Source organism: Dioscorea cayenensis, chromosome 2 (assembly GCF_009730915.1).
Source record: "Dioscorea cayenensis subsp. rotundata cultivar TDr96_F1 chromosome 2, TDr96_F1_v2_PseudoChromosome.rev07_lg8_w22 25.fasta, whole genome shotgun sequence".
Taxonomy (NCBI): Eukaryota; Viridiplantae; Streptophyta; class Magnoliopsida; order Dioscoreales; family Dioscoreaceae; genus Dioscorea; species Dioscorea cayenensis.
The window spans coordinates 14,588,690-14,604,892 of NC_052472.1; the positions used below are offsets into that span (position 1 = coordinate 14,588,690).

The window sequence follows — 16,203 nt, forward strand, 5'->3', positions numbered from 1 at the left end:
ATCAATTCTAAATTTTTTTTTACCACAAAATGTAATGAGTGCAAAATCTTGTAAAGCAAAGACAACTTTTTATATGAGAAAGCATATTATGGTTGCATCATGTTAAGACTACAGAAAATTATCTATTTAAAATAAATAAATAAATAAATAAATAAATAAATAATTCCATTGATCTGATGGGTGCTTATGCATTTCCGTTATTCAAGTTTATGCACATGGTCATTATCCGTACGAGGATTGGCATGTCCAAAAAATGGAACATGAAGTGTTGTTCATGAGAAGATAAAAGAATCGAATTTAACCGTGTACAACACAACAGTCTCTTGCCAAAAAAAAAAAAAAATAATAATAATGATAAAAAAATTCATAAATAAATAATAAAAAAAGAGAGAGGGAAAGCACGCATACATGCATGGGAATAAAAAAAATGCAAAGATAATGGAAAGCATGTAGTCTTGAGACATGCATAAATAATAATAATAATATAAATAAAAAAATCCGGGCCCCTAGGTGATGAACATGGGATTCCAGGCATTTCAGAAGATATATATATATATATATATTTGTATAAAAAAAAGTATCTCAATTCACGTGGCTAGGTTGCTCAGGCTTGCATGGGCTAAGTAAGGCATGCATTTAAGGCAAAGGCATGCTTTATCAGTACATTGTCATCAAGTGGTTTATCTGGGTCTTATATGAATGTTTTGCTGTGTAAAAAACAAGGGGCAGAGTGGCCATTTGAGATGATAAACCCAAAATATATATATACAAAGACACATGGCAAGTAAAAAATGGCATTTTATTTAAAAAAAAGGGAGAATTATAAAGGCATCTCACAATGATCTACATCTGCTTTTTAATGTTGGCATGATGGAATAAAGTACCCAAATTAAATAAAATTTTTTAAAAAAAACAAGGAAGGGGACAAGTAATAGAGGTACGAATATTGGTATGCCAGTTGATGAAGATGCATATCCGATGAAATATAGGGAGGTTTGTGATGAAATGTGCAAACATGGAAGGGAGACCATTAGTTATGCTAATTTATGGGAAACGAACCATGGCTAAGATTGGTCCAAATCTGAAGAGCCTGTTGAGGATGCCACACAGACATCAACATTAAAGTGAGTAGAAACACAAGAGGATGTTGTCCTCCATGGTGAACTTTGGCAAGGCATGCTGAGAAATATACAAATTCAATTGATCGAAAGATTAGAAAGAAGTGCTGAGACTACGGTTTGCTTCCAAACAGTTGTGATGATGAGAAATATCAAACAGGTTGTGATTAACATAACAATGATCACAAACAGCCCTGAAAATCAGATGAAATTTATGGCATCCTTTTAAAAATAAATAAATAAATAAGTAAATTAAAAATAAAAAATAAAAAAAGTAAATAAAAAAACAATAAAATAATCTGGAAATGATATGCAAGCTAAATGGATAGCAGAAAAACGTACACTTATCCTGATGCAACCAAGAAAAATCAATCTTGAAGCAGCTACAAGGGTGCTCATCTCAATGTGGTGGCTAAATTTGTCTCAAAGCGGCAATGATACATATTCCTAAAAAAAGAAAAAAAAAAGAAGGCGACAACAAGACATGCAATGCTGTAACAAGACACAGGTTGCAGTGATTTATTCATTTCAAAACGGAAACAAAAAAATATAATTATAAAAAAAAAAAAATTGCAGACGGCATCGAACTGGCAAGGCACAGGCTACGACAATGATATAAAATATATGTGTATACATAAGTGATGTCATAAATATGTTTCTATGATAAAATAACAGGATTTATAGTTCGCAAAACTTCTTGCTTTTACTTGTACTTTTGCCCTTAATCGGAGGTTCCTAAGATTCTAATCTAGGGTAATTAATAGTAGAGGCTTGCCTCTATTAGAAATGGAAAAACCCACACAACAACATATGATATTTGTGATTCAATGTATTGTCTGGTGTCTTTTTCATGATGTCAGATGCGTATTTTCGATCCCACATGCATTGCTTAACTAAATTGATGAACCTTTTAAATGATTCATCAGCTTGGTCTTTCCTTTCATGGAATAAGGAACATGGCTGGAATTTTTGGATGGATAAATTGCTCTTTGGGGCTTTCTACAGCTTCTTCTTGTCCAACTTACTCTTTTTCTTAATCTTTTCTTCAATTTTCTAGTATACTTGTTCTTTTTGCATTATAACCTTGCCCCTACTTCGTAGTGTGATGGCCTTCAATTGTTCTCTTAGATTCACTTTAGTGTTGCTTAGCAAAGTACCTTGAAGTCTTTCAAAGAGTGTGTTGGATATTTGGCCCACTTGCTTATCAAGATTTTGCAAAGAAGCTTGCTCATTCCTCAATGTTACTTCATTGGCTTAAGATGGAGCGTTTATTAGTTGTAAAAACTTGGTCAACAATTCTTCTAGGTTAAGCTTTGTTCCTTGAGGTTGTTGCTAAAATTCATGAGGGATAATCTGTCTTTGTTGCCTAGCTCCAGTCCAAGAGAAGTTTGGATAGTTTTTCTACCTAAAGTTGTATGTATTACTATAGGGGTTATAATTATAGATCATGTTACTCCCCAAATTCATTACATTATTTTATTCACAAAGATACTAATTTGGATAAAATCTCAATCCAAATTGCTTCTATAATTCATCCAATATGCAAGCATAGATTAAAAAGGTTTTCATCAGATCATATACAAGCCCAAATAAATACAGCTTGCCAAAAAATTAGGTCAAGAGAGATTTACACAAACTTTTATGAACATGATCTACTTAATTTTATATTTTTTATTCCCAAATGGGTGATTGGATTGGGAGCTATGCAAAGGATTAGGGCATGGCTAGATAAGCCAAAGGGTAACTATGTCTTTTATTTGAAACTAAGCCATTAATAAGTATGATAAATTTACAACCGAAACAAAAATAATGATGAACAATCTAGAAAGGGCTATTTGTATTTAATGCCATCAATTTCATGAACATATGATGTATTCACATAAATAAACACAATCGAAACAATAGCTCTAATTTTCATCAATTTGGTTGTCTCAAATTTAAGAACAATCATATGTTATTCATAATTAGGATTTCTCTGAATCAATTAGACATTAATTCTAATGAACAAAAAGAAAAATCATAATATCAGACATAACATGTAATCTATCTGGCTCTGGTACTAATTGAAGTGGCATGTTTGACACCAATGAAGTATTCATACTTGAATTCCTGAATAGAGAGTTAACTACTCTCCTTCTATTTCCGTGGGAACAAAGCTCTCCATCTATGGGGTACTGAAGAGGTGTGTGAATAGATAGAAAAGTACAAGAACTTCTCACTGACTATATATTGATAATCCAACCCATAATGTCCTATCTTTATTAGGACCCAAAATCTATCCAAAGCTGGTTGAGAATATTAATTGAATTAGGATATGTGTTATATTTTAGAATAATATCCAAAATTAATATTATAATGGAAATCCTAATATAATTCAAAATAATTGATTATGCTTATCCATAAATTATCCAATAGGTATTAGTTAATCAGATAAATTAAATTCAATTTGAGGTTAGTATAATTAGGTGAGGATCTGACAAAATGCACAATTATAATAATGATATAGATGGAAAAAACTATTAGTGACACTAACCAAACTTTTATCCCATGAAAAGTTTCATCAAATCAAGCATGATAGCATGATATATCTGTTTAGTCACACCATTGACATATATGTAGGCATGAGATTGAGGACTATGAGGCTAAAACACAAGTGACATATTTAATGTTTGCAATTGTTTTTGTTAATAATTATAGTTATCATAAGCTATTACTAATTAGGTTTATATCATTATCTAATTACTGTCATTTACTAAACTAGTGTTATGCCCGTGCTATGCATGGAAGAAATTGACATAATAGAAGAAGTTAATAATAATATTCACAGCAAAGACATAATTATCAAAAATGACTTTTGATAATAATGTTTGAAACTTCACTTATTCAAACTTTCAAAAACAATAAACTTAATCTAAATTTTGAAAATTATTTATTGATTCTCCCATCACATTGAACGATTCTCTAATTCTTTTTTTAAATCTCTTTTAAATACCAAATTAGGAGTTTTAAAATAAAATAAATATTTTCAATCTATGGAGATATTGAAATGATAATTAATAAAATCATTGATGATAGATATATAAAGGATGCATTGTTAATCACTTCAATTATTATTTGATTCTCTAATCAAAGTGGGCGACTACTGATTAGATATTAATATTCATAATAAATAATATAATCAAATAATATTGCTTTTCACCGAATTTAAAAGATAATTTTGAATCAAATAAATTTAAAGTGATAAAAAATATTTATCTTTTGTAGATTAGTAAAAAAAACCATGATAAAATTATATATAAAAGATGAATTCAATGGTCTTGTACTACATATTATTTACATTTTACTGTTTTCAATTTATCATAATTAGTTTAGAACTATATTATAAATAACTTGATTGTTTAACAATGCAATCCCATTAATAATTTGTAATTAATTTAGAACTAAATTACAAATATTTTCATACCGTTGTAATACAACCCTTTATCTAAAGGTCATATTTCAACAATATTTTTTATATTAAAGTTTCTTTGCTTTTGAAACTATCAATAATTGTTTCTTGAATTATATTTGTATATTTTAATATTTATATATATTGGTAATTGTTAGCATAAATTATTCTTGATTTTTATTTTCTTCAAAGTTAATTAATACATTAATGATATGAGAAGACTCTTTTCCACTTGACAATTAATAGTAGTTTTTTTTATAATTCTTAATTAAAAGTATTTAATTTTAAGTAAATTTTGAATTAATTTCATATTGAGGATATATAAGTAAATGGTAAAACATTTATTACATATATGTAACACATTAGTTTTTGAAGAATATAATAAAATTAGATGTTTTGGCACATGGAAAACAAACTTATTTAAAAATATTTCGTTATATATATATATTTCTATATGTTTATTAACGTTTTCCATGTTTTTAAATAATTTATATTATTTTTCCTAAATGAATTAATTTTCTTCTCTATTCTAGATCCTGGTACAATTTTATTTTATCATTTAAATTAATTTATAGAACAATGCAGATTAATAATTGTTTCCTATGAAAAATTAAATAGCCATGACTTCAAAGAAACAATAGAAAGAGTAATGTGAGAGCCACAACAACAAAGAAGGTAAGGAGGAAGGTAGAACCAAAAGAAGAACGCACTACTGAGGTAACAAACTCCACTACTTTCAAAATAGGTAATATAAAAAAAGGATTCTCTAGTTGCTCTGATTAACCCAAAGTCATCTTGAGGTAAGAATAGGTACGTCAAGCTCTTGACATAAAACAAGCGTTTCTTGGGAGGCAACCAAGTGGTTTCCTATGCACTAATTTGTTTAGTATAAGTTCTAGTTCTTATTTGTTAGGTAATTAAGTAAAAAGTGGTATTTAATTTAATGGTGTGAAGTTGGCTCATCCCCATCAAATTCTATAAGCAAAACATGTGGGGAATCTAGAATTGTTATTAGGAATTGTTTTCATGCCATTTTAGGGAGAATCCTTAGTATTTCATTATGAGTATCACAACAGCGTGGTCAACCCATTTTCGATAGTTATGCTTTTTCTGGAAAACTTGAGTGTGTCCATTACAAGCCCACAACGCTTATGATCTTGACTATTGTAACCTATCATGGTCATTCCATAGAGCATGCTATGTCTCTGGGTTTTCCAGAAGTCTAGCATGGCCTCACCATGCCTGTTGTCTAGTCGTGCTGAGCACAACGAGCCTTAGAATGGCCGTTGCCAACACTTAGAAACTTTTGAGCCGTAACTATGTTGACAACGGCCCTATAATGTGCTTATAATGGTTATGATGCCACAAAGAAAATGAACAAGATGAACAATGGCCGTTATCAAGACATTGTTAACCCCATTATGAGGTAATATAAGGTCGCCGACAACCGACTCTTAGCCTTTCTCACTCGAAACCTAACTTCCTCTCTTCCACTTCACTAGAGAACCTTCCCTAATGATTGTTTAGTGATTCTGAGAAGGGTTGGACTTGTTTCCACTCAATTTAGCAGCACATTTATTTGATTTTTACTGTGAACAACCTTATCTTTTTTTGGCTAATTTCGTAAGAAACCTTCCTAACATTTTAAATGACAATTTTATGATGTTTAAATGGCATGAAATAGTTCAGGGATGCTTGTGAATGTTTTCATATGAATTTCAATCAAAATAAACCGTTATACAAAATTTTTTTCACTATAGTCACGCATCATAATGGCCACTGTAATGATCGTTATGTTCAAATACAAACCAGGGGAGAGATGAGACACAATGGGAGTTGTCCACCCGTTGTGATGCCGTTATGAAATTTTTCCTGCTCATTTTACCCTAAGAACACTTGGCAATAGGGTTACCCATTGTCAACTGGTTGTTGCCCAATTCTAGGACACAACAGAAGTACCACGGGTGTTATGCACCCGTGGTGACCCTAGCACAATACACAATAGAGCTGTTTAATCACACAATGGGTCATTATGTGCCCATTGTAATAATCCAAAAAGTTATCAAGGCCTTGGTAATGGGCATGTTGAGACCATTATGGTCATATAATGGCCGTGATGTACTCATTGTACACGCATTGTCCATTCTTGCATTACATTTTTCGTATTCTTTCTAAATTACAAGTTATGGGTCAAAAGAGGACTACTAGTGAACCACAAGTAGAGGCCACGAAGAAGAAGAAAACCGGAGAGTCTTCTTGGCTAGCAATTCCAAGGTTCGAGGATCCCGAGCACTGAGCCCGCTACAGGAGGCTCATCGATCAAAGATTCATCGAGGAGAGTTGGATAGATTAGCCGATGCTCAAGCGCACAGGTTTCGCCAATGAGGTATGGGATCTTATTTCATTTCAGGGCTAGGATCAATTCTTTGGCATCGATGTGCCGACTTATAGGGAACTCACGATGGAGGTTATGAGCTCTTTTGAGCTTGATAACACCATCATTAGCCTGGGATATTGGGAGATGATCAGTTTCTAGATGTTCAGGGAGCAGTATATGATGTTTTACAAGGATTTTTCTGTGCAGATAGGGTTGGTAAATGTGGAGTACACTTGCATAGAGCTATACAAAAAGCTCCATGTTGACCTGCCGATCCACCTAAGCCCAGATCAGGTATGGACCCAGATACTTCAGGGCCGTGAGACTTATGTATGCGGGACCTCAAAGGTGTCTACCCTACGAAGCCTAGTATTCTATTACCTACATGTCGTTCTGTCGCCGACACTGATCGGGCAAGGAGACAGCACGGGGGTTATGAACATCCAAGGTCTTTATTTCTTATGGAGTATGGTAGCTAGGGAGCTGATTCACATTGGTCACATGCTAGCTTACCAGTTGAGACATTAGTCTCAGGATCCCCGCTTGGCGACCATATTCCTTTGGTTTATATATTACCAGGCTTACACTGATCGATCACTCTACAGGCATGCACCATGTATGGGGTATGCAGCTACTCGAGGTCACCATGCTCCGGGCGATGCATATGATAGAGCGGCGGGACACACCCCTTAGAAACCACTACCACCACAATTCCCTTGATCCTAGCTACAATTCCTAATTTTGTTGCTGTTGCTCCTCCTTCTCCTCCACTAACTGCTACACTAACTCCATCAATTCCACCAGCTCTTGAGGAGCGCCTGGCCCGTTTTGAGAATGGTCAAGTGAGGATTGAGGGTCTACTCCGACAGATCCTAGCACATCTATAGTGTCATGATCCCTCGATCACTTCGGCACCTACTTCACCCACTGCTACAGCTCCAGTGGCGCTGGAGTCTCCTTTCGCTTCACCAACACCACCCATCCTCCATTGATTACACCTAGAGCCAGACTTTCCTTTCCGACTTCCACCATTCTAATTTTCTTTTCATTTACCACTTTTGTATTTTTATTTTCTTTTCATTTACCACTTTTGAATTTAGTACTATACTATACTACATTATAATATCTTGTGAAATTTCTTGTGAAATTCTTTTCAAAAATAGTGCTTGTACCTTATACACGTGCTAGTGTTGATCTTTGAAGAAATTACAGTTACTTGTTGGAGTTTCTTTGGTCTAGGGACATGATTTATTAGAATAGCAATTCTTTTGTTTCCACTCAAGGGTTTGACTGCTTTGCGAGTCTTTGCTCTATCTTGTGTCCCCCTTGAGCACACCTTGAACCTTATGTTTATCTAGTAAGTTATATTTTTTAATAGAGGCGGCTAAGTTGACATATATGCACAGCATAAGGAGCTACCTCATTTGTAGTGCATAGTCGCTCCCAACAAGTTGAATACAAAGAGTATGACCTAGTGGGAGAGAGGGCTGAATCTTGGGAAAAGTGAAAGCTTTTGACATTGGGAAAAAGAGAAGAAAAGAGAAGATGAGAAAAAGCTGGAAAAAGAAAAGAAAAGAAAGAGTATGCATGTATAAAAGGTTATGAAAAAACATAAGAGTGAGAATGAATATAACCCCAAAAAGCTTTTTCACACGCGATCTAGACTATAAGATAGTGGACCAAAAGACTAACACTTAGGAAAACACATTTCATCATACAGTACACTACTCTTTGTAAAGGATTGGCCATGCTACCTGACGTTTGACTGATCGCCTATACTACTAAAACTCAATACTTAATTGCTTGAGATCAAGCACTTATCATGCATTCAACTTTTATCTATTTTAAGCATTTGCTTGAGGACAAGCAAACACTTAAATGTTGGGATATTTGATAAGTGCTAAACTAACCATATTTTCTATATAATTTACACTGCATTTAGCATGGAATTTTTCTTGTTTAGCATCTCATTAGCACAAAATTTTATTCTTTTGTTCACCACAACCCTTATTTCTATTTTAGAAAATAAAGAAGTAAATTCAGGGGTGTTTTGAAGCAAAATGAACCAAATTGCTGAATCAAGGCTGCACAATGACCCACAATAGGCATTATAGCAACTTACCACACTCGTTGTCTATGCTTACCACTGCTGTGATCAAGCCATGGTAGCATGTAACCACCATAAGCAACACAGAAGCCACAACTACCTCACAATGGCCATTGACCATCATGACCATTATCAAAACACATAACTTACTCACAAGAACCTTTAATATAACAATCCAATTTCAATCCAATTTTTATCACATATAGCACAAACCATTCATTATTATTTCTCATCATCAAGTGGATCACTATTTATATATTACCCTCAAAGATGTTATATCAAGACTTTGCATATATTAACTAGTTTTGTTCTCATGGACTTTATCATATTCAATAAATATGCCAATTTTTTGTGCACAATTCCTCAAACATTGTTGTTCATCCCAAGATGGCCAATAACCCTATTAATTAACAAAATGAAAATTTCTTAGTTGTCTTACAAAAATCACAATGAACCTAATTCCCCAAGATCTTCAATTGCTAAAAATCACATTAACATCTATTATGAGATTTTACTATACAACACTTAAAAATTATTCAAAGGAATTTCCATTGCATCAAGGTAGGCACATCACAACCATGCATTTCCATTCAATAATAATTTTATTCATCAGCACACATCCTCTCACAATTGTAGAATCAAACTATATTCAATCTTCTCATACTTCATTTGCAATATCATATCTCAATAACTTTAGAAATATTACTATATCAAATTCATTAGGTTGTTCTTAATCCACACATTACTAAATAAGTTGTGACTTCAACCTCATAATGATTACCCAAAGTATGTATCAATTAAACCAAAGATCCATCCTTATTAACTTCACCATTCAAAGCATTGTTTTCAAATTATTGTCATGAAAATACAACCCAATTGAAATGAACATGATCAAGTATATCATTATTGATTCAACTTAACACAATCATTAAAATTCTTGATCATTTTTTTTTCAACCATAGAGAGATGAGAGGAGGATGGTATATCCTAGGTCATATTCTTGATCAAGTATACACTTTCATTATTTTATCAGTAATTCAGATCCAATTAAACCAAGTTACACGATAACTTAAAATGGTATATCCTAGGTCAAGAGATGAGAGGAGGATGATAACTACAGTACAACAGAAAATGCATCAACTTTCAATAGAAGCACAACACATGACAAGTATATAGCAACAATAAGAATGGCTTATGCCTAGGCAAGAAAAGTGCAGACTCATAGATTGGAGTAACAGCTTTGCGATGCGTGCGTGGGTGTTGTGTTGGTATAACTAATCGAAAAGAACACCAAGATAGCCTTTAAAACAAATTCTATAGCATTAATGCTATATGGCAAACTCTATTTTGATTCACCATTACAAGGATGAAAAATCAAAATTTTTGACCTAATCGAGGAACAGACTCTAGATCTAGGTTATGCAGTCTAAACCTAAAAATAGGGGATATAAACTGTACAAACTTAACAATAAACTGAAAGTAACAATTCTCTACACAAGACTAACTTGACAAACTAAAGATAGGGGATATAGTACTCACACTTCAAAACACAAGATTTTAATACAAACCAAACAAGATTTTAACACAAACCACAACTAATACAAGGGTTCTTAAGATACAGAAATGAGTACATAAGTTAACAAGTTACTTATATTGAGGGATTTCACACTCTACATGCCAATAATTGGGAACACGCACAATTAACTCAAGTAACTACTCTAAAACCAACTCTTGCCATGTACTCCACGTTCGCATCGCTTCACTGAACTGACACCTGGGGAGATAAAAGAGGGGATGAGCAACCACAGTTACTCAATGAGGGGAAGTTAGCACAACCCCAACAGAAAACACCAACAACAAAAGTAATAATAAAACAACAACGCAAATACTTTACCAAAAGGAAATAATAGTTTTGAACAAAATCACATATGCAAGCAAACATTAACACAGTCTAACAAAAAGATAGAGTGAAGAAAGCCTTTTGCCTCAACTAGGGTTTACAACTTCAAAGCCTATTAACATACTGAACATAGGGTCCAAATTATAAAATGAGTTAAATATCAACCCAAGCTTTCACATAAAACATATAAATCAAAATAGTTATAAATATAAGTGTAACAATTACATCATCAAAGTTTGAAAATCCTTAAAACATAAACTCTCTCAAATATCTAAAAATGATAAATATAAATTATCAAAATGCAAGGTGTAAATCTTCCAAATAGGACTTCATCGATAATACTGAAAGTTTAGACATAGCTATATTTATAAATGATATGAGAGAAATATCTAACCAAAATAACAACAGATAGTACAAAAAGGTGTTTCTTCTCAAAATAGAGTTTTAAAACCTCAAATTTACAAAATACTAAACATGAGTTCAAGCTATAAAATAAATCATGCAACAAACAAGACTTTGCAATATCACCACTGAGTTTGAACCTTTCAAAATAAGAATCGATATAGCAAACTATTAAATACAATGTTTAACAATTTTCACATGATGAAATTCCTCATAAGTTTAGCAATAACAAAAATCATCATAAATACTAATAGTGAAACACAAAACTGAATTGCATAATTAATATACCAATAATAACCCCTCTAAAACAATCGATGATTTGAAACTGGTTTTGAAATCCATAGTTACCCTTTTTTTTCGACAACTCAAATAAACCAGAGTTTAAAGAATAGATAAATCGATAAACATCGGCATAATATATGGCCTCCAAAACTCTGCTTCGCTAACCGGGGCCTCGGCTAGGTCTGGAGAAGTCAAGACACGCATCTCTTGGCGTTGGCCAGTGGGAAGCTTGTGTGGTGACTCTGGACATCCCAACTATATTCAAGTCAGGATTCTACGCTCCCATCTGAAATGGCATAACCGGTTTGACAATTTTCTACCCCACCTCTATTAGGTTGGCCTGTGGAAGCCATCTAATTCTTACTGCAATAAGTATTGGAGCTCGGCTCCCATGTCACCATCCAAGCAAATATGTAATATACAACCCGTAGGCTCAAAATATTCATCAACATGATCACTTAAGTCTCATCAAGAGATGACAAATTTTCACATGTACAACTTTCACTTAAAGAGTGAGTTAATTAGACATAACATCTTCAATGAAAACCCTTTTCATCAAGAAGACATCAATTCGAGAATAATCCTTAAAAACACACTTCAAATATAACATCATCAAAATGTATTTTAACTTAGTTTTGCATAACTCACTTAACATCATAACAACAATATCCAATTCCATGAAAAAATGTTCTTCAAAAACATAATAACCAAAATATATGGTTTCTTTTTGCAAGTAACATGTTCTTTATCAAATTCTTTGAAATAAGCCGACTCACAATTTAACATAATTTCCAAATACTATATAAAACATTTCAGGAGCTTATTACATTGGTAAACTTTTATTTAAAGGAAATGTAAAACCATTTTATATTATATCCAAGACATCTCAAACTAATAGCTTTTCATCAACCAAGCATCCTTGGGAACAAGAAATCCTTGAGCAAACATTTCAATCATAACATCAACAATAACACGAAAAGTATTGCATAAATAGTTTACATAAACTTTTTTTGATATTAAAACCAAAGTATCAAAACATTCACTTTGAAAACTATGATTGAATAATAAATATTTCAAGGCCAATATGATGCCTTTCCAAACCCAAAGAATAAACTTAATCATGATCCATGTATAGTTTTAAAATACCAAAGGAGACCTTTCAAGAGTTTTTAACAATAAATAATCCATCATTCAAAGCAATGCAACTCAATTATAAACCAAATAAAACTTTACTTATGAAATGAAATATATGTAAATATCACAATTGGCATTATTTTAATAGAATTATGCTTAATAGTCTCACTCACAACTTTGACGATTTCTCTTCCTGGAATGCTAGTCCTCAGCTAGCTTTTACTTTGAGCCACAACTTCAACTCCTTGAGAAAGCACAACAAAACAACAACAAGGATTAACCCAAGGCCAAGCAAAGAAATCCTATGTTTCTTTACCAAACAACTCTAATTGGCTCTAGGGTTTACTCAAACTAACTCTTGAAGTTGCTAATGAGATCCTAAATGATTCTAAGCTTATCTCTAATCCAAGGAAACCAAGAAAACAAGGGGAACTAACTGGTGCTACAGTAACACCAAAAACAAGGAGGAAGAACACTCAAGGATTACACTAGATTGAAGCTAAACAAACCAAGGCAAACACTTCTCTCAAGATTCACCAACAACAAATAAGAAGGAGAACAATAAATCAAGCTCAAAATCAAAATCACAAACTAACCCTACCTTCAACCATCTAGAGAACAAGGAAGAAAAGGAAGAATTTAGGCTTACCTTGAGCAAAGAGGAGATTGATGTTTAAGATCCAAGAACAAGCCCGAGAATTCCACCAAAGATCAGCCCTTAACTCCAAAGAATGGTAAAGGAAGAGAGGAGAAAGGGTTGAGGGGGTTTTGGGAGAAGAAGGGAGTGGAAAACACCTCAAAACGGATTTAAAAAGATAACACCCACAGCACACCCCTTTGTTTGGGGTGTGCGGGCCACACAGGGGCTACACAAGAGGCCGCACAAGCCACAAAAGTGGTTGTGCGGCCTGTGCACAATCCATGCACCTTAAAAAAAGCCCAAAAAACACCCCGAAACCCTCGATAAGAAGCCCCAAACTACAACCAAGGAGAACTCAACTAAAACACCATACAAACAACCAAAGAAAGATCGAAACAAATTGCTTTACACAAGAAATAAAAAGAGCGGAACATCACATATTTAACTCATTCTTTGTACCTCATGTTGTTGTATAGCATAGTTATAATTATATGTGTGTGTGTGTGATTGTTATGAATGTTGCTAAATTTTTTTTTCTTTTTTACTTTGTTGTTTCTAATCCATCTTTACGAGTTTTGAATGGAATCAACTCTTTTTGATTTCTACCTTTTGAGTTTCATTCCTAGTTTCATTCATATTTTTTTGTACTTACTCATTTTGGTTGATGTACCAAAGTTCTACTTTTCCCCTCTTATGTACAGTAAGGCATAGTTTTATATGTGTAGCTTAATTGTTTTGTTTTGTTTATTTGTTTGGCTTTTTTTCTCTTTTTTTCTTTTTTTAGCTGATTCATCTTTAGTTTAGTCTTTATTTCAAGTAAATGTTTATGATTGTATGGCATATTTTTCCCCTGTTTAGCTTCATTGCAAATAATGTTATTAGGAATGATGAAGCATGTGATCTATAGTTATATTTTTCTTATTATAGACAATCCTGATAGAGTTTTAGTGTCTAATTAGGCTCATTGTATTTTCATTTTAGTGCTAACTGCAGAATTGTTCACTATCAAGATGCACTACAATATTAGGGGTGTACAAAAATTTGCAGGTTAAATAGACTTTTGTCAGACCAGATTTCAAAATTAGAGTTGTATCTATGGCAAAAGATCTTAATTTAGATGTTGAAGGAAGTAAAATTTGGTGGCTAGGTATCAATGGTGGGCAGAATGAGCTTAGGGAGACCCATTCTGACATAGATGCTCTATAAATGGCATTGGCAGTAAGTGCATCTAACAGGGAGATCTATGTTCTCATTAGGGTTGCAGATGATTAGGTTGGACATGGTGAAACAAGTGAGAATCAAGAAGGAAATGATAAGGATAGTGATTTAAAAGGATAGATTAATTGCTCTAGGTGGTCAAAGGGAAACAAATGAGGATGACAATGACCTGTGTGATTCAAGTTACAAATTTACTGATGAGTCTGAAGAAGATGTAGTTGATGGAAGGAAAATAAATCGAAGTCTGGTGATTGTACATAGAGATTTACTAGAATAATATAATGAGGATAGTTACCATTCAGATTATGAAGGATTTGAGGAGCTAAAGTTAGCATCATCAAAATATGAGGATGAGTTACTCCCAAGTAGACCAAATTACTCTGAATTTCATGAAGAAGTTGACATGTAGAATCCTCATTTTAAGATTGGAATGAGATTCAGAAGTTTTGAATCAATTCAAGGAAATTGTAAGGAATTGTGGTATCAAGAATAGGTATGCCATGAATTTCAAGCCCAATTCTAAAAAGAGATGCAAATATTTTTGCAAAAGATGTAGATTAAGATAGGGAAATTAGAACATGAGTGTACAAGAGATCACAACAACAAGCATGTGAATTCCCATTGGATAGCTAAGACATACTTAGAGTAATTCAGAGCAGATCCTGTCTGGAAACTAGTTGGTATCATCCAAGCAGTGAAGACAAACCAAGATGTGGATATTAGCAAACTAAAGACATACAGAGCCAAATGCATTTCGTTGAGCTATATATATATATATATATTTCTTACAATTCTATAAAAATTATTTATGCAACTAATTAAATGTTGTTCCAAATTTGCATCTAATTATTTTTCTCAATCTAAAATTATTGATGATGATGAGAAGGCCTAGATAACAAGGCTTTATGATTACATGCAAGAACTAATAAGAACACATCCTAGTTCCACCATAGTGTTCAAATGTGACCAGGGTGTGTTACAATGCATGTATATTTGTCTTTCTCATTTGAGAGAAGGATTCTTGGAAAGTGTTGGATGGTTGTTTTTTAAAAATCCTATATGGGGGCCAAATGTTAACAGTAGTTGGGATAGATGCAGATGACTGCGTTTATCTAGTTGCATGGGCTACAGGTCATCCTTAACATAGGTTTTTACTTTGATGAATTTTTTTTTGTTATCTTTTTACTGAATACTTGTTTAATCTGAATTGTTTGGTACAAAGGACAAAGAGAACAAGAATAATTGGAAATGGTTCTTAGAACAGCTTGCACAGGACCTGAGGATTAATAATAGCCCTCAATGGGCATTTATGACTGATAGGCAAAAGGTAATTTTATATTTTAGTTGTCGTTGCATATCTAGGTTTTAATACTTTTTTTATTAACTACTTTAGAATTTACTTGCTAACTTGTTATATCTAATTGATGATTTGATTGCTTGTTTCCTCTTTTTTTCTTAATTTGGTTGTCTAGGGTTTAGTACCTGCTATAGGGGAGTTATTCCTTTATAGTGAGCACAGGTCCTGTGTTAGACACATACACACTAATTTTAAAAAGAACTTTAGAGGGAAAGCATTA

The 16,203-nt window shown here is 33.1% G+C and overlaps 1 long non-coding RNA gene across 1 annotated transcript; it reads right to left on the bottom strand.

Annotated features, from left to right (window-relative positions):
• Window positions 1–10,606: 10,606 nt before the first annotated feature.
• On the bottom strand, window positions 10,607–13,542 carry LOC120280909. Its single transcript, XR_005542437.1, has 3 exons — window positions 13,418–13,542; window positions 12,942–13,012; window positions 10,607–10,824 (listed from the first exon to the last, which is right to left on the bottom strand). It is a non-coding gene; the product is annotated as an uncharacterized LOC120280909 (long non-coding RNA).
• Window positions 13,543–16,203: the final 2,661 nt, after the last annotated feature.